At 46.7% G+C, this 23,932-nt stretch overlaps 1 protein-coding gene across 1 annotated transcript in view; it reads left to right on the forward strand.

Moving 5' to 3' along the window:
- Nucleotides 1-23,932, forward strand: part of LOC138580803 (TBC1 domain family member 10B-like) — a 977,369-nt gene that overhangs the window by 589,289 nt on the left and 364,148 nt on the right. The gene's annotated exons all lie outside the window — the stretch shown is intronic.

Consider the following 23,932-nt stretch of genomic DNA (forward strand, 5'->3'; position numbering starts at 1 on the left):
ACACACGCAGTGACAATTCAAGGAACACACTTGGACAAACAGCTAAAATACTTATTTGTTTATGGCCATATAACACTATGAGAAATGACTACTATCATGTAATAATATCGCTCAAGACTAAATAAATGCCCACCAGTCAAACTACCATGCCCTTAAAACATGTTATCTAAACTTCAGGGGTCAACACTCCATCCATATCCGCAAACACTAAACCTAGCAGCTTTGCTCCTAAAGTTTTAGAATCTGGACATTTAAACCTACCCGAAGGGTGTTTGGACATCCTAAAGGCTACATGTAAAACCAATACAAGACCTTGCTACCTCAATAAGTAGAAACGGTTTGTCTTGTGGTGCAAAACACACAGCATCGACCCCATGGACTGCTCACCTTCACATATGGTACACTATCTGCTTTATCTTCTAGACTCGGGTTAGTCTTTAATTCTCTTAAAAGTTCATCTAGCCGCATTTTTAGCATACACCACTTCTCAAAGTAAAGTCACGTGGTGGAAAGTTCCAGGGGTTAAAGCCTTTACGCAAGGGATTAAAAGACCATATCTCCCAATTTCAAATTAAACTCCTGGTTGGGACTTGAATGTTGTAATTACCAAACTCGTGGGGCCCCCTTTTGAGTCATTGCATAAAACCATTCTTAAATATCTAATTCTATAGGTCTGCTTTCTTGTAGCCATCACCTAAATAAGGAGGGTTCGCAAACTGCAAACACTCTCACATCTGTTATTATTCAAAAGTTCAAAGTAATGTTACACACACATTCACGTTTCTCTCCTAAATTTATTTCAAAGTTCCATGTCAGTCAATCTATAGAACTTCCAGCTTTCTTCCAAAACTCACAAAATTCAGCAAAGAAAAGCCTCCATAGTTAGCAGAAGAACATTAATGTACTACTTAAGACAAAGCCATTAAGGAAGACAGATCAATGATTTGTTTCCATAGCTGCAAGAAGAGAAGATCCTGTCTCTAAATATGTGATTTGAAAATGGATTGTCTGTCCTGGATTGAGGGCCTGCAACGGCGGACTCGCGTTTTTCGGAGCATCTCTTTTTCCAAGATGACGGATGAGATGTCCATATTGATGAAAGGGCTTTGCCTCAGCCCTAGTTCCCGTCTTCAATCCATCCTATAGGCTGATTCCTGGATATGTTGTGCTATTGGTGGGAAGCCGGCCCCTGTTTTAGGACCCTGGATAAGGACATCGCCCCTGTCTGGCCTGTCCCCCACCCACTACTCTTGAAGAACTTGCACTGGTCTGTGCCCCTCTCCTGAGCACCACCACCACGCGGCCTGATTACACAATGGGCCATGGTAGTAGAGCTGACCTGGATCTGTCCTGGATCTGAGGGCCTGCAGCGGCCTCCTCATGTTTTTCAGAGTATCAGCTCCTTTTCCAAGATGAGGGGTGCGATGTCTGCATTGATGAAAGGGCTTTGCCTCCTCCCTATTTCCTGCCTTCAATCCATTTGATAGGCTAATTCCTGGATATGTTGTCCTATTGGTGGGGAGCCGGCAGGTGAAGGCTGCCCCTGTTGAAGGACCCCAGATAGGGACATCACACCTGTCTGGGCCTGTCCAGGCATGGAGGGGCGCTTCCCTGCCACCAGCCATCGGCTCTCTAATGCAGGATATTATTTTGCAGACGGTGTTGCTTCTGCCTCCGATGCGTGTCTGCGGCTTCAGTCTCCACCTGACACCTTCACTCTGTCCAATGTGGCTGGCGCCGCCCTCTGCCTTGAAAGGTCAGTCTCTGCCGGTGCCTTTTCTGAATCACTGTACCGCTGTCCCAGTGGCTCGTTGGAGCTTCACTTGCCTGCCCTGGTGATGGTTCCTGGCAGGCAGTGAATGGCATTGCCCCTTGATTGACTACATGTCTGAAGTAGCCCCTGCACCATCCGATGAGGCTTTGCCAGTATGTTTCACTTACCTATTACTGTACTACTGGACTGGCATTTTCCAGCCCTTTTCTGTGTACGCATCAAAACCTACCGTTAACCACCGGATTGACATTCTCTGAATCCAACCTGCAGCCCCATGCTGTTGAATCTGCTCTTGTATTGAGTCAATGCTCTGCCTGACCATGCACCCACTCAAACTCTGTATACCTGATGTAGCGCCTCGCAGAGGTTTCTAGAGCCCAAGCATCTAAAGTAATGTCTCGCCATTCTTCTAGATGCTGAGACAATCGACCCCCCCCCCCCCCCACTGGTGAGCTGTGACTCAAGACCTCAGTGTTTTCGTAGCGGCTGTTGCAGAGGCTGATGGTAAAGAGGCTGCTGTTTGTCCTGGCTTGGCACATTTACCTCGTCCACCACGAGGACATTTTCTCTGGCCTCTTTGACTGGCCATTCCACGCACCTTTCCAACGGAGGAGTAGTAGCGAAAAGATCTACCCCTTCAAGTTTGTCCACTAGTACGAAAAGGCTGAGGCTTCCTAATAGTGGCGCCTAAAGACTTGGCTGCCGCCTTTGAGGTCTGCAACTTCGAGGCTCTCGTCAGCCTTGTTGCCAAAAAGATGAGACCTGTCAAAAGACATGTTGAGAAGCGTAGGCTGCACATCCGGTGCAAAACCTGACTTCCTCGACCACGCATATCCGCGTACTACGGTGCTGGTAGCCATGCATCTGCTGACTAATCCTGACTGAAGGGATTGTCAACTAGCTTCCTTAATTATAGCCAAGAAGCCATCACTTTCTTCCCCCTCGGGAATATGCTCTGCCGCCATAGATATGCAATCACACACAGTGTACGAAAATGTTGCCAGGGCACAACTGGAGTTAGAAGTTTTCAGTGCCATATTCCCTGCTGAAAATACCTTTCTTGCCCATCCATCTACATGCTTATCTTCCCTATCAGGAGGGATGGTAGGGTAAGCTGCCTGTTTCGAAGTAGCTGTAGCTGCCTGCACCACCAGCTTCTCCGGAATGGGGTGTTTAGACAGGTAGTTGGGGTCACTACTGGGAGGGGCGGTTATTTTTTTGTCAGATTCTTAACTGCTGGATTGGTCTCCGGAGTTTCCCCAATTTCTAGCCACCCTTTTATGTAATGCCATTTGGAAGGGCAAAACAGGGTCAGTCTGGGGACCCTTATCCAAAATATCAGTTGGGTCATCTCGTTCATAAGGGAGTGGTGGTCTGCTCCTTCCCATGTACTCAACAACTTTGGACACAAGTTGTCTGTATGAAGCTTCAGCGTGTTGGCCAGGCTCAGGTCTTCTAAACTCCAGTTCGGATGAAGTATCAACTCCACTTGCAGACTGTAAATTATCATATAGGTCCTTAATTCTGTACTGCTCTGATATTAGACACTCTGGAACATTGGGTGTCCCATATTACAACCCAAAAGGGCATCTTCCTCATCAGAGTGTTCCTCATCTTCATAAATTGAAGATAGTGATTTGAAAAACTCCTTTCTAGGAAGAGGATCACAATTTTTCTTCGATAACGTTGAAGGCTTTATAGGATTCGACAGAGTAGGGGCGCTCGACTTCGGTGGGACAGCTGGCATATGTGGCACAGCTGGCTTCGAAGTCTTCGAAGTCTTCGAAGTTCGATGTCGGGCAAAGACACCTTTGTTGTCGAGGGCATGGCAGGTGTCGAAGACACCGCCGTCGTCAAAGGTCTCGATGGCGTCGAGGACCTCATCTCGATTTTTCTCTGTACTCTGATGAAGGCCTCAAGGGCTCCCGATGTTCGTCAGGCCGTTTTCCCGGCCTCAAGGGCGCGCAGTATTTCGAGCGAGATCTATCCTTACCGGTTAGATCTCGGTAGAAGACTCAGTAGGAGCATGACTTTTTTCAAAACATTTTAACGTTTCCTTACGGAAAGCTTCCCATTCAGCTGGGGTAGACTTTTTCGTGGGACAGGCAACCCTTTCGGGAGAGGTGTGGGACAAAGAAGTCGACCTCCGGTGGCTTCTCTTCGACTTCATTGAAGAAGACGATGACCTAGAGCGCTTTTCCTTCTTCCTTCGAGGAGTCTCCTCCCGACTCGTCGGTCGAATGTCCAACGGGTCGGGGCTTATGGGATTTGGATATTTTCCCTACCTGGAGTTTCCCCTTCTGCTCACTCCAGGCCTTTCCTGTCATGCACTGGCACTTGGTACAACTGGACGTGTCGTGACCCTCGCTGAGGCACCATAAACACACTCTTTGCGGATCGGTAAGAGACCTCTTGCATCCGCAGTCTCGACATTTTTTCAAGCCGGTCTTGGGTGCTTCGAAGATGAAGACCGGTTTTTCGAAGAATTTCTGGAAAGAATCGTCAGACAATGAGGTGCGCTGAAATTACTCGAAGCAAATGCTGTCGTGGAAAAAAAGGAACTGAGACCAACGGGTGCCACGCGTGCTATATATGCTCTCCGATGATGTCGCCCTCGACAGAGGCCTTCGAGGGACATAGTCTCGACGCACAGCGCCTTCTGCCGAAAAAGTTTTCTGGGGCAGCTGATGCTGGACATTACATGTCAAAGATGAGGAATAGGTTGGAGGAACATCCAGTCGAAAGAACGTTACCAGGGTTAAGTAACTTGTTCATCTGAGGAACTCTGCACTTGTAGGACCATGGGTACAGTGCATGCCACACTAGGGCTCATATTACAAACACACCCTGTCGGTGTTACTTTTTGAACTTCGAAAACAATTGATGCAGTACTCTTCTCCTACCGCTAGATGTTGGCCTATTCAAAGCATGTGAATCTAAGCAGATTACAAGCATCAAAAAGACGATTACAGGTATGTAATATCGGTCATATACAGTCGCCTTTGATTTGTAGAAATGCATACAATTCACTTAAACACTTGAAAGGAAGGGAAGTAATTATGCAGTAAGGAAAACCAGTTCACAAAATTGAAGAATAAGATTAGGCTTAAGGGGAGTATCTTGCGCTCAAGGTCAGTCCTCTCAATGTGAAAATTGTTTCAGACAGATGTTGCAAATGTCCAAATCATGTTGGATGTAATATTTTTATTTTCCAATAAGAGAAACAGCCGACACGTGTTTTGACCCCTGGTCGTTGTCAAGGCTGTAAATACCATGATTAACACATGTCACCATTGGTAATGATATGCATAACATTCGAAGTATTAACATTAAGTCATAAAGAAATAAATGTAACAAAAAAACATAAAAATTGATAGGTCGTACCATGTTGCATCATACGCCAGGTCAGGGTTGTAGGGTAGGAGTCAGTGCAGGATGAGAATTCAATGCAAAAAAATATAAAGGGTAGAATTGCATTAAGCAATTTGACAATTTTATGTGACCTCCCATTGTATTAATTTACACCAGTACGTGGTCTTAGAGATATATCCATTAATGCACAAATGACCAGCATTTGAGTTATTCGTGAGATATTAAAAAATCAGTACCTAATATAGACAATATAACAGATGGCTATGATAAGTCTATGTACGTCATGTGTATACTTAAATTATTACAGAAACCTACTCACCCTAAAGTTGATCCGAAACCATTTACGACTAACAGTTGTAGATTTCTCATGAACCCGCTTTAACATCAAGTGTGCTTCCAAAAGGGTGAATTATCAGTACATCTGCAGTGAAGGAAAGTGTATGTAGTAGTCTGTAATGGTCTATTAATGGCAGAACTACAAGCTACTCCTACATTGGATCTCTTACCTTATTTTGAAATAGTAGATTGAAAGAATCTGCGTTTCATAGGACCATTTCTGGTATGTGTAATGTTAGATAGCCTGTCAAAAATATGATTACAAATAAGAAAGTGATGTAATCTTTGGGATAATGCCAATATCAGTAATGATTATTAATTGTAATGGATATTGTATACAATGCCCCAAAAGGAATGGCTTCATATTTGAAAACCTCGAATTTGAAGAATTAATTTTACAAATTAAGATGCCTGGTTAGTAAGATTGATGTATGGGAAAGTGAGGACTAGCACTTATACCTGACTTAGATGCTATTTATCCCTTTGTGCATCAAATAGTTTGTGGCCCCATTGGTCAGTGATTAGCGCCAAATGACCCTAAAAAATATCATTTTATGGAATACCAAGTAAATCGAAAGCAGCAGTATATACCTCCATTTTAGGGATAAATCCCTTGCACCAGATCTACAGGTATGCAGAATCGCCTTTCAGCTCCTAGGACAGTGTTTTTGCCGCGATCGCGGCAAAACAGCCATTCATAATGGCGCCTGCGACATGATGACGACACGTGTATGCGTAACACGTGACGTCATCAAAGTAAATACATGACGCGCAAATTAGCGCGATTTGTTTAAAGCTATCAGCATGCCCAGTGCTTTGAAAATAACCTATTCCTTTTTGTATTGAAGTGCTTAAATGCACAAGGCCCACGGTCTAATACAATGCTCATTATTGATACTAGTGACTTCATTTATGTTAAAGTATTTGACTGAACAAGGTCCAAGGTCTGATGCACTGCTCGTTATCAGTACGATTGATTTATGAATGAAATAAAATGAGCAATATTAATGACATGTGCTCAAATACCAATATGCAAAATATTGTTGATAAATGTATGGTCACGGACTATTAAAAATTATGTCGTTGTTGGATATTGATAAAGGTGATTTGCTTGGTGGATTACACTCATGTAACTGATAAATTCATTGTGTAGGAGAGATTGGGCTCTTCAAGAAAAATGGGGTCCCCAAATTAATTTAATCAATATATTGGGTTATAAAAAAATGGCCATGAAGTGTCTGATATCGGGTTACTGAAAAATGGTCTGACACGACCTCAAAGATAGTTGTAAAACCAACCATTGTCTGTGGTCCTCATTAAAGAAACACATGCATTTCATGGTCGCAATTCAAAGCCACTTGGGTGCACCTTAGAAAACATTAGTTTACACTACCGTTGCCTCAACTTGAGCATAACATTGCCTCCTCTTTTGCCTAACTTAGCCTTCATTAGACCAATAAAACGAATATCATTGCTGTTACTCATTTGATGACATTCTCGCCAATGAATGGCCAATGGTGATTTGGGGTCATTGTTTCTTAAACTTGAAGATGTTCTCTGAAACGAACTCTCAATTGTCTAATTGTGCTCCCTACGTACAGTTTGCCACAGACACATATAATGGCATATACAACATTAGTCGTTCTACAATTAATGAATTGATTAAATTTAACCACATTGCCATTCATGTCTGTGAAAGATTTACAGTTGCCATGAGCGTACTTGCAATAATTGCAGTTTCCAATATCCAACAACGACATAATTTTTAATAGTCCGTGACCATACATTTATCAACAATATTTTGCATATTGGTATTTGAGCACATGTCATTAATATTGCTCATTTTGTTTCATTCATAAATCAATCGTACTGATACGGAGCAGTGCATCAGACCTTGGACCTTGTTCAGTCAAATACTTTAACATAAATGAAGTCACTAGTATCAATAATGAGCATTGTATTAGACCGTGGGCCTTGTGCATTTAAGCACTTCAATACAAAAAGGAATAGGTTATTTTCAAAGCACTGGGCATGCTGATAGCTTTAAACAAATCGCGCTAATTTGCGCGTCATGTATTTACTTTGATGACGTCACGTGTTACGCATACGCGTGTCGTCATCATGTCGGAGGCGCCATTATGAATGGCTGTTTTGCCGCGATCGCGGCAAAAACACTGTTCTAGGAGCTGAAAGGCGATTCTGCATACCTGTAGATCTGGTGCAAGGGATTTATCCCTAAAATGGAGGTATATATTGCTGCTTTTTATTTACTTGGTATTCCATAAAATTGTATTTTTTGGGGTCATTTGGCGCTAATCACTGACCAATGCGGCCACAAACTATTTGATGCACCAAGAGATAAATAGCATCTAAGTCAGGTATAAGTGCTAGTCCTCACTTTCCCATACATCAATCTTACTAACCAGGCATCATCTTAATTTGCAAAATGAATTCTTCAAATTTGAGGTTTTCAAATATGAAGCCATTCCTTTTGGGGCATTGTATACAATATCCATTACAATTAATAATCATTACTGATATTGGCATTATCCCAAAGATGACATCACTTTCTTATTTGTAATCATATTTTTCACAGGCTATCTAACATTACACATACCAGAAAGGGTCCTATGAAACGCAGATTCTTTCAATCTACTATTTCAAAATAAGGTAAGAGATCCAATGTTAGGAGCAGATGGTAGTTCTGCCATTAATAGACCATTACAGACTACTACATACACTTTCCTTCACTGCAGATGTACTGATAATTCACCCTTTTGGAAGCAAACTTGATGATAAAGCGGGTTCATGAGAAATCTACAACTGTTAGTCGTAAATGGTTTCGGATCAACTTTAGGGTGAGTAGGTTTCTGTAATAATTTAAGTATACACATGACGTACATAGACTTATCATAGCCACCTGTTATATTGTCTATATCGGGTACTGATTTTTGAATATCTCACAAATACCTCAAATGCTGGTTGTTTGTGCATTAATGGATATATCTCTAAGACCACGTACTGGTGTAAATTAATACAATGGGAGGTCACATAAAATTGTCAAATTGCTTAATGCAATTCTACCTTTCTTTATATTTTTTTTGCATTGAATTCTCATCCTGCACTGACTACAACCCTGACGTATGATGCAACATGGTATGACCTATCCATTTTTGTTTTTTTACTATATTTATTACTTTATGACTTAATGTTAATACTTCAAATGCTACGCATATCTTTACCAATGGTGTCATTAAGTGACAAGGACGAGTATGCTCGTCCTTTTTGCATAGATTTCAATAATAGCCTGGCACTTAAGGGGTTAATCATGGTATTTACAGCCTTGACAACGACCAGGGGTCGAAACACGTGTCGGCTGTTTCTCTTATTGGAAAATAAAAATATTACATCTAACATAATTTGGACATTTGCAACATCTGTCTGAAACAATTTTCACATTGAGAGGACTGACCGTGAGCGCAAGATACTCCCCCTGAAGCTTAATCTTATACTTTACTGTTATTTACAAACTTTGTGGGAAGTTTGAGGGGGTAGGATTCATCTCGCTGCCAGGGTCTCTGAACCAATTTATATGTTGGGTTTTGGAATTAATCCAGGGTGGTCAATAGCGCACCAACAGGGACCGATCCCACAAAATCTATTTCTTGCAAGTCACAAAATTGAAGACCCTAACTTTATAAGACCAATGCCTGTGTTGAATGGGTCCTTGCACCCAAAAGTTAAAAAATTCCTTATAGGCGAGGGGTCAAAGGAGGGGTCAAAGGCAGGAAGAGTTGTTGAAGTGGTTAAAAATGTTCCAGAAGACTTCGCAAGGATTTTACATTTAAGTTATATACTTTCGAATGGATTGTATCCTCCCATGTATTCGTCATCTTTATATCTTCCCTTCCAGTGACAGCTGCTTTTCGGCAGAGTGCGCTGTGCGTCATGGTCCACTCGATGTCCCTAGAGGGCCTCCGTCTCGAGGTTGACGTCATCGAAAGTAGGCACTGAGCTCGTTATTCAGTTCAGTTTTTCTGCGATAGCTTACGCTTTGGCTGAGTACATTCCGGAAGGAGAGGAAAGAGAAGGCTTTCTGAACATTGTGAGAGATGGGAATGAAGCAATGTGTGAGTCTCTCCCTTCAGGGTTGGATTCTGTGGACAGCAGTATCAGAACCATGGCAGCGAGCACTGTCATACGCAATCCCTGTATCAGTGTCGTTGGAACAAGTTCAGTAACTGGTGCAGGGATAAGAATGTGGATCAATTTCTTTGTAATACTCCAACAGTACTTTCTTTTCTCTTACACTTAGCCAGTTTGGGGCTCCAAGTTGGAACTATAAAAGGTTACTTGGCAGCGCTATCTATCTTTAAGCGCTCCTCGGAAGAGATTTCCTATTTTAAAATGCTTTTGGTCATTCAATTCTTGAAAGGGCTGACAAATGTATACCTTCTCACACAGGTGCCCATCTGGGATTTACATCTAGTATTAACATTTCTCATGTGTGCTCCTTTCAAACCTTTACATTCTTGTCCATTAAGACTGCTCACTCTTAAAACAATTTTGTTAGTGGATATAACATCAGCCCGCAGGGTAAGTGAGTTACAGGCACTGTCTTGTAAGCCTCCTCACACCATTTTCCATAGGGACAAGGTTATTCAAAAAGTCAAACCATCTTTCTTGCCTAAAATAGTGTCTGATTTTCATCTGTCACAAAATATTCTTACCTTTCTTTTATCCTCCTCCTCACACTTGTAAGGAAGAGGAAATGTTGCATAGACTGGACCCAAAAAGGGCTCTCGGTTTCTACATTTCCAGATTGGCAAATCTCTGACAATGTGACCAACTAATTGTTGGTTATATTGGGCACAAATTGGGCCTTGCAGTATCTAAACAAACTCTATCCAGATGGATAATTCTAGCAATCTCTGAATGCTATAAACTAGCTGGGAAAGAGCCTCCAGATGAATTAAGGGCTCATTCAACCAGAGGTATGGCAACTTCCACGGCTCTTCAGAGGGGCGTCCCGGTGCAGGATATTTGTGCTGCAGCCACCTGGTCGTCAATGCACACTTTTGTGAAGCATTACTGCTTGGACTATACTTCATATCAAGGAGGACTAGTTGCAAAGGCTGTCCTTCATTCAGTCCATAATGAACATTTCTAGTACTCCCATCTCCTAAATTTCCATTGCTATGGGAGTCTATCATAAGATGAGGAATACGTTGGAGGACACAATCCATTCGAAGATCAAGTTACTTACCAACTGTATCGTTCTTTCGATTGGATGTTCCTCCCACATATTCATCATTGATCCTCCCAACCTACCCCTCCGTACAGTTTACGCCAGTTGCACTCTAACTTCTTTAAGAGCCTAAGGACTTCAAACCTGGTCAACTGATGCACCATGAACACCGTAAAAACAGAACTTGGGTAACGGGCGCTGCTAGAGTCCTTTATACAGCGGATGACGTCGATGCCCGACGGTGGCCCTCGAGGGACTTCGACTCCGCGGTCTCGAACACAGTACCCCCTGGTGAAAAAATGCAGCAGAGCTGGGTTATGATTATCATAAAATGAGGAATACGTGGGAGGAACATCAACGTGCCCTTTGACGTCACTAAGTTCTCTAGCATGGGGTCTGGCATGGATTCACATGCTCATGAATATTCCCCGTCGTCAAGCTCGGAATCCTCGGTAAAGAAAAAATCAGTTTCATTTTCGTTTCTGAACTGTGTTTCTACTAATAACCAATCACTGGTCTCTGAGTCTTACTGCCCCCAGCCAATGACTGCCCTCTACCTAAGCCCCTCCTCTGGCAGCCATTTTCAGATTTTTACCGCACGTTCAAGTGTTGGGAGTACTCGTGCTATAGCTCTCGAGCTTTTACTGCATGTTGCATTTTTTCAAAAGTTTACTCTAATTTTTTCCGTCAATTCGAGCCTCAAGCTCCACCGAATCTTCTTCCGATTAATGGGTACCGGAAGGGCGATTTTTCATCGAATATCTCTTCCAGAAGATCTTTGAGGCCTACCCAGCGTGGAGATGGCCCAAGACAAAGGAGACTCGACACCCGCTGGATCCAAGCTGTTTAGGATCTGCCCAGGATGTGGACTACAGAACATCTTCAAGGAAGATGAACACTCACAGTGTCTCTACTGCTTGCAGTCCGACAAGTCTCACGTGGAGGAGGACTGTGCGTTCTGCAAGAACATGTCCGTCCGGACCATGAAGGACCGTCGTACACGACTCGCTAACTGGCTGGAGGTGAAGAGCCCAGCAGCAGGTGAGAAGAAGTCTGAGCGGTCTTCTAAGACCTTTGAGGACGCTCCAGTGACTGGGTCCCTACAGAAGGCCAAGCACCAGGAGCGCTGTTGGTTCGGGCTCCTTGGCTGCCAGGCCGGGCGCAATGTCACAGACGCCGTCAACCATGAGCCAATGCTCCGGCTCTGTGAACATGAAGTCTGAGAACCCGGGTAAGCTTCAGGAGAAGCCCCGGCCGATCCTGAGGGGGAAAGCCAAAGGGGAGCGATGCAGTGACCCTCCCCCCACGGTGAAGGCCTCTGACGCACCTATGGTCGTGAAGGCCCAGATTCACCTGGCTAAGGCCTTGATTGAAGGAGTCGCGGCATCCCTGGCGAAGCCCGCGGAGGCGACCCCAGTGGAGATGGCCTCCAGGCCTAGAGTTTCCCTGCCATCCCGGAGGGAATAGTCTTTCCGGCCAATCGAAAAGACCCCTGTGAAACTCTGGGTCGAGAAGAAGGGGGTGTGGGGGTGCGGTAGCCCTAATGGACTCAGTCCCTCCAAAGACGAGCTGTCGGTCGTCAAGGCGGTCCTGGACAAGCGGTTCGACGAGGTCAGGGCCTGCGGGAACGATCCCGACAAGGTGGACGTAGAAAGCGAGGGTGGAGCCGACTAAGAACGGCAGGTTCATGAGGAACCGGAGGAGCCTCTTCCGACACCCCTGTCGCTACCGATAACTACAAAGCCAGACAGGCCGGAAGACATCTTGCTGGCAGTGCGGACCCTATGCCCAGAGATAAGGACAAGGTTGCCCTTACCGCCAGAGGACGATTCAGTGGCGCCTGGACCTTCGGGGCACCTTCCAGCCAAGCGGAGGCGAGTCCATCCACCCCCACCTTTCCATCCTTCATCACCATCCCCTCCACCGAGGAACTATATGGAGACTGAGATGGCTACGACTGGGACGGACGAAGGCAGAGACGACGGAACAGATCTTCCATCGCCCCCTCCCCGGGCTTCCCCTCCTGACGAAATTGGCTCTTTTCACGCTATGATCGCCAGGGCCTCAGAGCTTTTCCAGCTATGCCCCAAAGAGCAGAAGAATGAAGGATTCTTTTATCAGCAACGTGAGGCCAAGAGGAAGACCGTACTCTGTCCCACTGTTAGACGACATCTGGGACAAGGGACTGCCCCTTCTGAAGAACCCGTCCACGGCCCCTGCAAAGAGAAACGGGTATGAGAAGTAGTACCGGGTCCAAGATTCCACTCCTATGTGCCTTAGGGCGCAGCCGTCCCCGGACTCGGTGGTCTCCGCGGCAGCCAAGAAGAAATCGGCAGGGGCGACGGCCTCTACTTCCACTTCCCCACCGGACAGCGACCATTAAGGTGGCCCGCTACGATAGGGAGCTGTGGTTTAAAATCGCCCCCCTCCTGGACTTCCTCCTGGGCGACAAGAGACCCGAGGCCCTCGAAATCCTACAGGAGGGCTTCTGACTATGCCATCATGGTAGCCACGGACATCGCGACACCGGTTTTCGCCAGATGGGCAACAGCGTTTGCCTTCGCCGGCGCGGGTAGCTCAGGACCACCAATTTTCATCAGAACGTACAGACCAGGGTACTGGACATGCCCTTCGATGGGAACAACCTGGTCGGCAAGGCAGTGGACGAGTCACTGCAAGCCATCACGGCAGACACCGAGACGGCCCGTGCCTTGGGCATGCTCCATCAGCGAAGACCAACCCTTTGGGACCTCCGAAGGCAAGTCTCAAGTTGCCTCCAGAGGATTCGGCGACAGCTCCTCGTTGTACCTTCAGGCAGCCCGGTCTTCATCGCAGGAAGCCTACAGGGGCCGCAGCAAGGCCGGAGGACATTGTTGCCGTTGCCAAGGGGCCCAAGGTGGCAAGACATCTGCGAAGCAGGACTGAACCGGCCGGGACGTCGGGCCCCCACCCGAGCAGCGAGCACCCGGTGGGAGGCCGGCTGACTAACTTTGTCGGTGTTTGGAAATCCATCTTTACCGACCATTGGGTGCTGGATGCCCTGGCCCATGGGCACACCCTGGAGTGCCAAAGGAAGTGTCCCAACTTTCCACCAGTGGCCAGGAAAGAAACTCACATTCCACAGCTACTGCTGGAGGTATGAGCAATGCTGGAAAAGGGCACGATAGAAGTTGTTCCAAAGAGACTCCGGGGCTCCAGAGTGTACTCACGGTACTTCCTCGTCCGAAAGAAGACCTGTGGCTGGCGGCCTATCCTGGACCGCCGCCGCCTCAACAAATAAATAAGATCCCAAAAATTCTGGAGGGTCACCCTTCAGCACGTGCTGGGACAGCTGGAAGAAGGGGACTTCTGTCGTCGCTGGACCTGGAGGATGCATACTTCACATCCCCATACACAAAGGACATCGAAGGTTTCTGTGCTTCCTGGTCCAATGGCGACACTATCAGTTCAAGGGACTGCCCTTCGGTTTGAAGTCGGGACCAAGGGTCTTCACCAAGTGCCTGGCACCGGTGGCGGCGTGGCTGGGCCTGCAGGGGATCCACGTCTACCCCTACTTAGACGATTGGCTCATCTGAGCGAAGTCAAGAGAACTCGCCATCGGTCACACAGCGAGGACCGTCGGCCTGCTCACGGAACTGGGGTTCTCGATAAACTATGCAAAGTCCTGCTTGGTGCCATTGCAGGACGCACTGTTCCTGGGAGCCAGGCTCAACCAGGTGATGCGGCTTGCTTCACCGTCGGAGAAGAGGATAAAGGCCATTCTGGGAAAGGTTCAATGGCTGTTGACCAGGAAGTTGCCAGGGTGAGGTCCATCAAATCCCTACTCTGCATGATGTCGTCATGCATCTACCTCGTGCGACTTTGCAGGTTGCGGATGCGGCCGCTACAGGAGTTCCTCGATGTCCGGTGGAGGGAAGTTTTGAAGACAAGATCTCCCTCAATGAGACTTTCCGTCAGGCGATCCAGTGGTGGGGCACCCGCACGCATCTCGCGACGGGCTCGGACTTCCAGACCCCAGCGCATCAGGAGACGGTGACGACGGATGCCTCCCTGGAGGGATGGAGGGCGCACACCGGAGATCTCCACACAAGAGGCCTTTGGCTCCCGGAGGAGAGGTCACTGCACATCAACATCCTGGAGCTTCGGCCCGTACTCTGGGCCTCCGGGTCCTTCCTTCCGTCCCTCAAGGGCAAAGTGGTAAGGGTCTTCACTGACAACACCACCACGATGGTCTACATCCGGAAGCAGGGGGGGCACCAGATCCCCAGCTCTCTCCGAGGACGCGCAAGATCTGTGGCACTGGGCCGTCGCCCAGAGGATGTTCCTGCTACCCTTTCACCTGGCAGGGGTAAAGAACACTGTCGCGGACTCCCACGAGTGGGAGCTTTGGCACGATTAAGTGGATCTCCTATTCCGACGATGGGGCAATCCCCAGATCGACCAGTTTGCAACGGCGACAAACACCAAGTGCCGGAGGTTCGCCAGCAGGTTTCCCCTGCTGGGGAGCATTGGGATGCATTCTCCTTCCCATGGGATGGCCTGTTCCTCTCTGCGTTCCCACTGCTACCGTTGCTCCTGCAACTCATCAGTCAACTCAGACGGTCCTGGTGCAGGATGATACTCGTCGCACCGGCGTGGCCGAGGCAGATATGGTTCCCGGACCTTCTGGACATGTCAGCGTCCCCGCCAGTCAGGCTGTCAACAGACACGGATCTTCTCGCCAGGGAAGGATGCGCGATCCTACACCACGACCCAGGATCTCTGAACCTACAGGCTTGGCTCCTGCAGCACTAGAGTTCGGAGGCTACGACATCCCAGCGGACTGAAAAGAGGTACTTGCCAAGGCCAGGGCTTCCTCCACTCTTAAGTGCAATGGACAAACGTGGAAGAGGTTTTCTGTCTGCTGCTGTGCACAGAAGATCAACCCTCTACGGATTATGGACCCCCCCAAGTGCTGCCGTACTTGCTGTCGCTGGTCCAAGGTGGGGCTGGCGCATGCCTCCATCAAAATTCATCTGGCGGTACACCAGGACTGCAGAGCGGTCATCGCTGTGGTCCCACCGCCTGGTGAAGGAGTTCATGAAAGGACTGTTCCGCTCGTTCCCGCCGGTGACCATGGCGTCGGAGCTCAACGTGGTGCTGACCAGGCTCATGGGGCTGTCATTCGAGCCTGTGCATTCAGCGCTGCTGAAATTCCTATTGTGGAAGACGTTTCTTGTGGCCATCACCTCCGCACGACGAGTGGGAGAGATCCAGGCCCTCTCCTGTAAGCCGCTGTAAGTTTTACGTGGACTGCACGAAGAGTTTTTGGAAGACAGCCCTGTGAACCAAGGGAAGGCCCTCTCCAAGGCTTCCATTTCCATATGGCTCTACAGCTGCATCATGCACTGTCACTGGTTGGCAAATCGACTGTTGCCTGGCCGTCCGAGAGCCCACTCGACCAGAGGGAACGCTGCAACTACGGCGTTCCTGTCTGGTGTGCCCCTGCTGGACATCTGTAGGGCTGCTACGTGGAGGTCAACGTACACCTTCACGAGATTCTACTGCGTCGACCGGGATTCCAGGGAGGAGTCCAGAGTTGGCTAGGCAGTGCTGCGCAGCCTGTTCGCTTGAAGGTGAGCCTGGTGAGGAGGTAAGAGATGCTTAATGTTGAGTTGTTGGAATGGGTAGCAATGTGGTATCTCGACGTAATTTCACACACAAAATAATCTGCAGATGTCTCTCTTCTGGGCATTGCTATTCAATCAAAATATCTTTAGTTCCAATACGTGTCCATCTATTTAATGCATAAGCTATTCGCTGTAATAGACAGTTGAACAGTTCAATATTTTATAAGCCCTGAGAAGAAAGGGCGAGCTTCCTGTTTGGCTGTTTGGCAAGTTTTCTGAAGAGAACTATATCTTCCTGTGGCCTAGTGGCTCTGAGGTGTGTGTGCCTGTACCTTTAAGGTATCTTCAAGGTCTTCAGTCAGCTGACCTGAAAAGGCCGCCTCGTTCGCCCTTGCGGCGTAAGCCCTGAGGAGAAAGGGCGAGTTTCCTGTTTGGCTGTTTGGCGAGTGCGGCGCGTGAAGGCTTCTGGAAACAACCTACAGTGACTGTCACTCATGATAGTGGAGCGAGTGAACGCTGTGATGGCCTCACCACGGACACAAGCACAAACCAAGTGTACAGCAAGGACAGAGGAAAGTGGTGCGGGCCGCTCACGACAGGCTCAAGTAAGTCAATACTATTCTTGCATCTCAGAAACTGACAATTCACCTATGCTTGAAAACTACGGCAACATACTGCCCTTAGACTCAGAGGTAATAACCTCTAATGACAACAATGTAGAAATCGCAAATGTTATTGATAATGGAGGTGAAGCATTGAACAACCATTTGCAGGCACATAATATGAACTCTAGCGGGGATCCATCGGCGCCTCTACTGTCTTACCTTACCTAAGTGGTGGGGAAGGGGCGGCGGACCCATGGCCTGCGACTGGGGCTGGCTTCCCGTTGTGGGGTGGAGTGCCTGGGTCGTTGCGTCCCGTTGTGCGGTGGAGTGCCTGGGTCGGTGCGCGAGTTGGAACGGCAGGCGGCCGCCCCCTTCGTTGGCGCCGCCGGCCCAGAGGGTGCTGTGAATCCTTCTTGCCCGATTGCTGGAGGCAGCGGGTGAAGTCCCGCGGTGGGTGAGGACAGCAGTGTCAGTAGTGCTGTAGGGGAGCAGACTGGGGCTGGCGGTCTCGCGTCTGCGTCGGTTGCCGCTGGCGCTTCTGGCAGAGCCTTGTTGCAGTGCGGGGCCGCCCATTGTCACGCTGGATTGGGCTTGGCGAACAGCGTGGCAGCGGCTGATATGTGCGAGGATGCTGTGCACCGGGAGTTTCGGGTCTCTGCCCTGACCAGTACAGTAGCACCACCTATGGCGAGCTATGCGTCTGTTGATCAGGGCGAGTTAAGAGTTTGTTGAAGAGGTGTTTAACACAGTGCTGCCGTCGACTCTACATTCTGCACCTAATCCCACTGAGCTGCATATATCGAATGTTACTTCTACAGTTGAATGTATGAGCCCCTCACAAGAATCATTGTTGCCGGGTGAAGTGCACCCTGGCAGGCGAAATTCTTTGGGACGTGGTAAATAACGTATTACAAAACTTGCTCTCTATTAATAAAGCACATTATCTAAACCACACTCAAGAGCCAATCTTAGAAAATGAGTCTCCTGCAAAAACATCTTTAAAAAGAAACCGTACCTGTTAGGGAGAATTCTCTGTTTAGGCTGAATTTCTTGACCTAGTGAGTCCCCCAGCAGCTTTGCTGGATTTTTGGGGTTTATTTTTTTCTCCTGCCAAGAGTGAGACTCTTTTACCCTCACTCTTGGACATGATTTGAGTGTGTTTCTTTGACTCTAGATGTGTTTAATGGGCTATGGGGTCTTTTACTCCATAGGGCTTCATGTGTTTTTGTGATGTGTGTTACACAGCACCCTCAGCGCAGTAACACAGGGCTGTCATAGTCACTCCCCAGTATAGACTCCATACCCTGGGACTAACTGTCTCCCAGGGCCTGTAAAGTCACCATTGACTTTACTAGTCTTAAATTCTAAACAGAACCAGTACAAACCATCATATTGTGGACGTACTGGCTGGGGCAATTCAATTGCCCCGGGGTCTGTTAGTCGAGGGGGCACGTCTCCGTCCCCCCTGATCGAGTTTTGGCTGGTGGCAGTGGATACTTTTTATATTCAACCGCAAATATTTCTCTATGGGATTTTCCCATTGTTCGAGGCTACTATCTTTATTTAATTACGATACCCTCGAACATACCGCCGGTCTATTTAATTAATATTAATTCTCCGGTTGGTATTTTTTGCCAAAACTTGGTTCTAAAATGGCGTTTGTGTTCTCTTCTGTGACTCCAACCCAAGTTGAACCCTTTGTTCCACTTTTTGGCGGGCTTCTCCACAGAAGCCCTCCAAAGTGGTGCCACTCTGTCTGGGGTACTTAGGAGGGGTGGAGGGGGATTTAGGCACCCTGGTCTGAGTTGCCTATGCAACTCAAGTCGCACTCTGTCCTGATTGGCCCAAGTGGTGAGCTGGCCGGCTCACCACTTAGCATGTTTGAGTGACAGCTAGGCTGAGTGAATGGGGGTTTTCTGCATAAAAGCAGGGCTTTGGGGACTGGAACTTCAGAAGTCGCCACAGGGCCTAAGAATCCGACGAGGGAGAAGTTGAGCCGACCTGCCACAACGACACCACCGGTGGAGCCCTGCTGGACAGTCTCACCACTTTTCCCAACGACAGAGGAGATCTCCCGCCGGAGAGTCTTCTTCCTTTGACTGGTGGGGATAACCAGTTTCACCGTCTTCTCACCTTCCCTATCTCATGGCCGCCTTGCCTGTGCCAAGCACCCTGGCAACCGGGATACCACGTTTTACCACGAACATGAATTAAAGGGTAATACCTTTAACCGGAAGACTCCGCGGCTGGTTTCTTCCCTGGCAGTGCAACGACCTTAATCTTTCCTCCAAGTCAAGATCTTCTCTTCCCCTGGACGACGACGAGACTTGCACCCGCTGCCAGGAACAACTGCCACCGCTGGAGGATCCTTCCCACTTAAGGAACCGTGTCCCGCCCGGCTTCCCTTGCCACCGACTGTACGGGGTAGATTTAGCCCCCGGCTTTCGAACCTGGGTCAGCCTGGGACACCCTGGCTAAACTTTTCTGAGCCTCTCTAAACTCTTTTCGAGACTCTCTGCAAGACTTTCTAAGCCTAGTGTAACTGTGTGATCTTGGGCGCATTTGTGCTCTGCTCTCTCTAAGAGTGGGCCCAGCCTATGGACTTTGGCTCACGAGTGACTCTTGCTCTTCTGCCTTGTTAAAAGTGGTCCTAATCTTAGAGTGGTGTATCTTCACATATTCTGTCTTTTTCCCTCCCTTCTTCATGAACTTATTGGAGTGCCATCTATAGTTAAGCGCTGACCTCTGTATGAAAATAAGTGGTGTTAACTAAGACTTACCGAATAAGGGTTGTATATATTATAATAGTAACTGTGTTTAGAGTGTTTTACAATAAGAGTGCTGGAGTGTTTCAAACAGTGTGTTTTTAAATAAATAATTATATACTTTGATACCAAAGCTCTGGTCAGTGTTTGCTTGTATTATTGTGTCTGAGTGCCTATTGTGTATACTTTGCATACTGCCTAACTCTTCTTATTTATTTGTTTATTTATAAAATTTACACATATATAAACAATCAAACAATCAGAACAATAAATACTCAGCAAAAATACACAGAATAACAGAATATTATATGTACATAACATGCAATAAATCAGTAAATATCTAGAAAGTCATCCCACACCTTTCCGTACAACCTCAACTTCCCTTGCCTCTTGTAAACCACCCTTTCCATGGATGCAAGGGCAGACATGCCCTCCACCCAATCATCAAGAGAAGGCGCATTCCGTGATTTCCAGCCCCTGAGGACCAACTTTTTACCCAGACAAGCTCCACGGAGTAAAAACTTTTTCCGTGACACAGAGAGATCATCCAACAAATCTCCACCTCCCAAAATCATTGTCATAAAATCCAATTCAACATCCAAATTCAAAACACGCAGACAGGCACCACAAACATTGTGCCAAAATCCCCGTACACGCACACATTCCCACAACAGATGTTCCAGACTTCCCTGTTCATTCCCACAACACCAGCATTCATCCGAGTCCATCAGCCCCCTCTTAAACATTCGCTCCGGGCTCCAAAACACTCTGTTGAGGATCTTTATCTGTCTTGACCGTTCCACCATATCAATTGCACAGAGTTTAACATTCGCACACATATTCAACCACATCTCAAAATAAGTGGGGCTTTACTTAAGACTTGTCTAATATTCTTTTAAGGGAGTGTATATCTTTTAGTGACCGTGTTTTTGAATTGCTTACTATTAGTTCCTGTGTAATTTTCTAGATTTGGTTTTAAATAAATAATTATATCTCTTTTACACCAATCCCTGGTCAGTGTTTACTTGTTCTACTATGTTCTTTTGACCTGTAGTGAATACTCTGTGTACTGCCTAACTCTTCTTGAGGGAAGTCTGACTGCTCAGCCACAGCTACCAGGTAAATCTGAGTGGTACGTCTGACTGCTCGGCCACAGCTACCAGGTAAATCTGGGTGGTACAGACTGCTACCAAGTGGGTTTACTGCTAACACCTGTAGTCATAAATCTTTTGCAGTGTTCCCAAAGGGAACTGCACAGGTTTCTGCCTAACAGTACCAAATTAACAGATGCCAATGAGGACACATGGCTGAGTGTTAATTATAAACGCACAAGACTCATTGACGATTTGCTTATCTCCGGTCTGATTGGCGAACCTGTTCAGAACACTCGGGTGTCTCCATCAAATCTGTTAGAATCCCAGAAAAGAAACAACACCAACCTGAAGGCTCACTTCCAAAGTTGCCACCGATCCACAAAAAAAGCATACCAACACTAGCACAGAATCAAACTTTGATGACAGTTCATCTACAGATTCCTCGTTTGTGGACCGGCCGTTTCCAAAAATGAGGAGATATAATCCTTTTCGTTCTCGGAGCTCACGACCTATTGAAGTAAGGAAAGATAACAGAGATCGAGTACTCCCATGTGAACATGTGCCGGTTAATGAGTTACAAGCAGTTTTGATCTCCTCAATGGCAATTTCATTGGTACCATTTACTAAACTTTGAGTCTCTTAATGATACCACAAAGGATTTAACGACCTTAGTAGCTTTAATGAACTCAAAATTACTGCATCTTGAAGATCTACACAACATTAACAACAATAGACAGGACAAGGCAACTGAGAAGCTGATGGCAGCACTTTCTTCGGAGAGTGAACAGAATTGAAACGATACCATTGACAAAGTTATTCGCGGAAGTAGCAAAAGAGGCTTCGGCCCTCTTTCGTAATAACCAGGTGGAAGCACCACTGAGCCACCAACTTCACTATTCAAAGGTCCCATGCTTAGCGGGTAAGGACCCAACTCAATTACCTAATGCACGGCTTCAGGCGCAAACGACTATGCTGGGAGCGGACACTGCCACTTTACAATGTCATTCTGCTTTTCTTGCTAGCAGCAAGCGTGTTAATGCCGACGAACCAGCAGAGATAGTGAGTGTAGTTCCAACAGTTCCTGTCTCGGAGAATAGATCAGAAACAATGATCCAAAAGTTGATCCTTTGCTACCAATTATAGGTTATCCTGCTTCTGAAAATTCTCTGATGCTGAATGCAGCTGAGAATTCATTTAATACTGCTTTTCATCAAGCAAGAAGTGCAGAAAATATGGCATGTCTGAACAAACAAGTCGCAGGACCCTCTTTAACACAAACCCAGCTTTCAGTCGCTAACATCGCCTTTGACCGCCCTTTAGATGGGAGCGCCAAAACAACGGGAGTCTTCTCTATCTTTAATGGCGCAACATATACCCCCAAGGAACGTACGAAACAAAAACGACAACAGCAGCCTCAAACAAAGAAAACTAAAAAATCGTCCAGGTCGTAAGAAGACACAAATAAGTGGGGCACACAGATTTCTGAGAAACATCAAAGTGATACACATAACAGAGAAAGCTGAGATGGGGCACCCAAGCCTGCAGACATCCATTAACGCAAGTACAAATACTCCTGTCTTAGCACGAGGATGTGGTGGTCCTTAGTGACGAGGCTGGACCTGACACTCCGGATGATTTGTTGGACTTCCCAGTGTACGAGGATACAATTAGGGAGGAAAGCGTGGGTATTGTACTCGTGTCACCGAGAACCTACGAACCAAGCCTATGCAACCAGTACGAAGTGAGCAGAAATGCCATACCGAAATCTCTTACAAAGGGGGCCAATGCGATCACTGAGAGTAGCATGCTCCCGCGACCTATAAACTTGTCAAACAGCTCTATAGCTGCTAATAGCGGTAGAACATGCTCAATAATTCTCAAGCCGCTGGCAATATTGCACCTGAGCAAACCCCAAAGAGCCGAGTGTTCATCACGCTACAGGAAAAAAGAGATCTCATAACAGCATATTCACAAAGGAACCTTGCAGGCATCTTGAAGACAACTCAAGCTTCTTTAGAGGGAGTACAAGTCGAAGTGGAGAGAGATTTTCCAGGAAGCTCAAAACCATTAACAAAAATGTCAATACAACAGAATTTGGAAGGTCAGCTAATGAAAACAGTCTAAGACTCCCACAGCACGTACAGCATCGATATTGGAAAAACACATGGATCAAAAAATGGTGCTCAAGATTATGCTGGAGAGAATAGACTTGTGTGATAAGCTGATTTTGAATCGCACTAATGTGCTAAAACTATTGCATCACATTCCTCGTCTATGTGCTTTGGGTTCATGGGATATAAACATCGTTGAGTTACCTGATGAAAAGTGCAACGATAAGGTAGTGCTGCATTTAGCATCAAACATCATTGCTGATACAATCTTGGATGTTTAAGATGCGTTACTTTCATTGGCCTTTCAAATATATAAAATCAAGGAAGAATTGTCAAAGAAAGCTGACGAGCCCACGACAATTCTGACTTAGGTGAAAATGCCTAATGTCACTCTAACTCTCTCACCTGGGAAGCATCAGCCCTTCTCCTCTGTAGATTTAATGACGGGTGTAGCTAAAGCGACATTTGAGCCTCAGAAACTAAATGAAACCTCAAATTCTCGCCCGATTAAGGTTTCATTTGTTGCTAAACATCCAGCTCTCACGCTTGGTTCCATGGACAAAATCAGTATTACCATAAACGGATTAAATGGGGTCAACACTTAGGGAGTGGTTTCCTCAGGCATCCCTGTTCCTAAAGAACAAAAGGGAGACTGGAAATGGCTTGCAAGATCATTAAACACTAAATCCCGGAGTTAATGCCAGACGAATGGAACCCGCGCAGGTTTGCACCTTCGCGTCATGGAACACACGAGGCTTCTTTAATTTATTTAACTCTGCCTGGCTACAAGATGTTCATTTCGCTTGTCTACAAGAAACCTGGATGTGTGTACTACCAGTCGTTTCAGAGTTTGAGTGTGCCTTTAACCCTGCTATTAAATCTGAGAAGGGGCGCCGAATGGCTGGCCTTCTAAATTTGATTAAGCGACCCTCTGGCTACCGCTTATTAAAATCAACAAACCATTCATCTTACATCCAAGTCTCTGAGATCGTTAAGATTGATCCTTTACAGAACGGTG

Source organism: Ambystoma mexicanum, chromosome 3p (assembly GCF_040938575.1).
Source record: "Ambystoma mexicanum isolate Mex_15411 chromosome 3p, UKY_AmexF1_1, whole genome shotgun sequence".
Classification (NCBI taxonomy): domain Eukaryota; kingdom Metazoa; phylum Chordata; class Amphibia; order Caudata; family Ambystomatidae; genus Ambystoma; species Ambystoma mexicanum.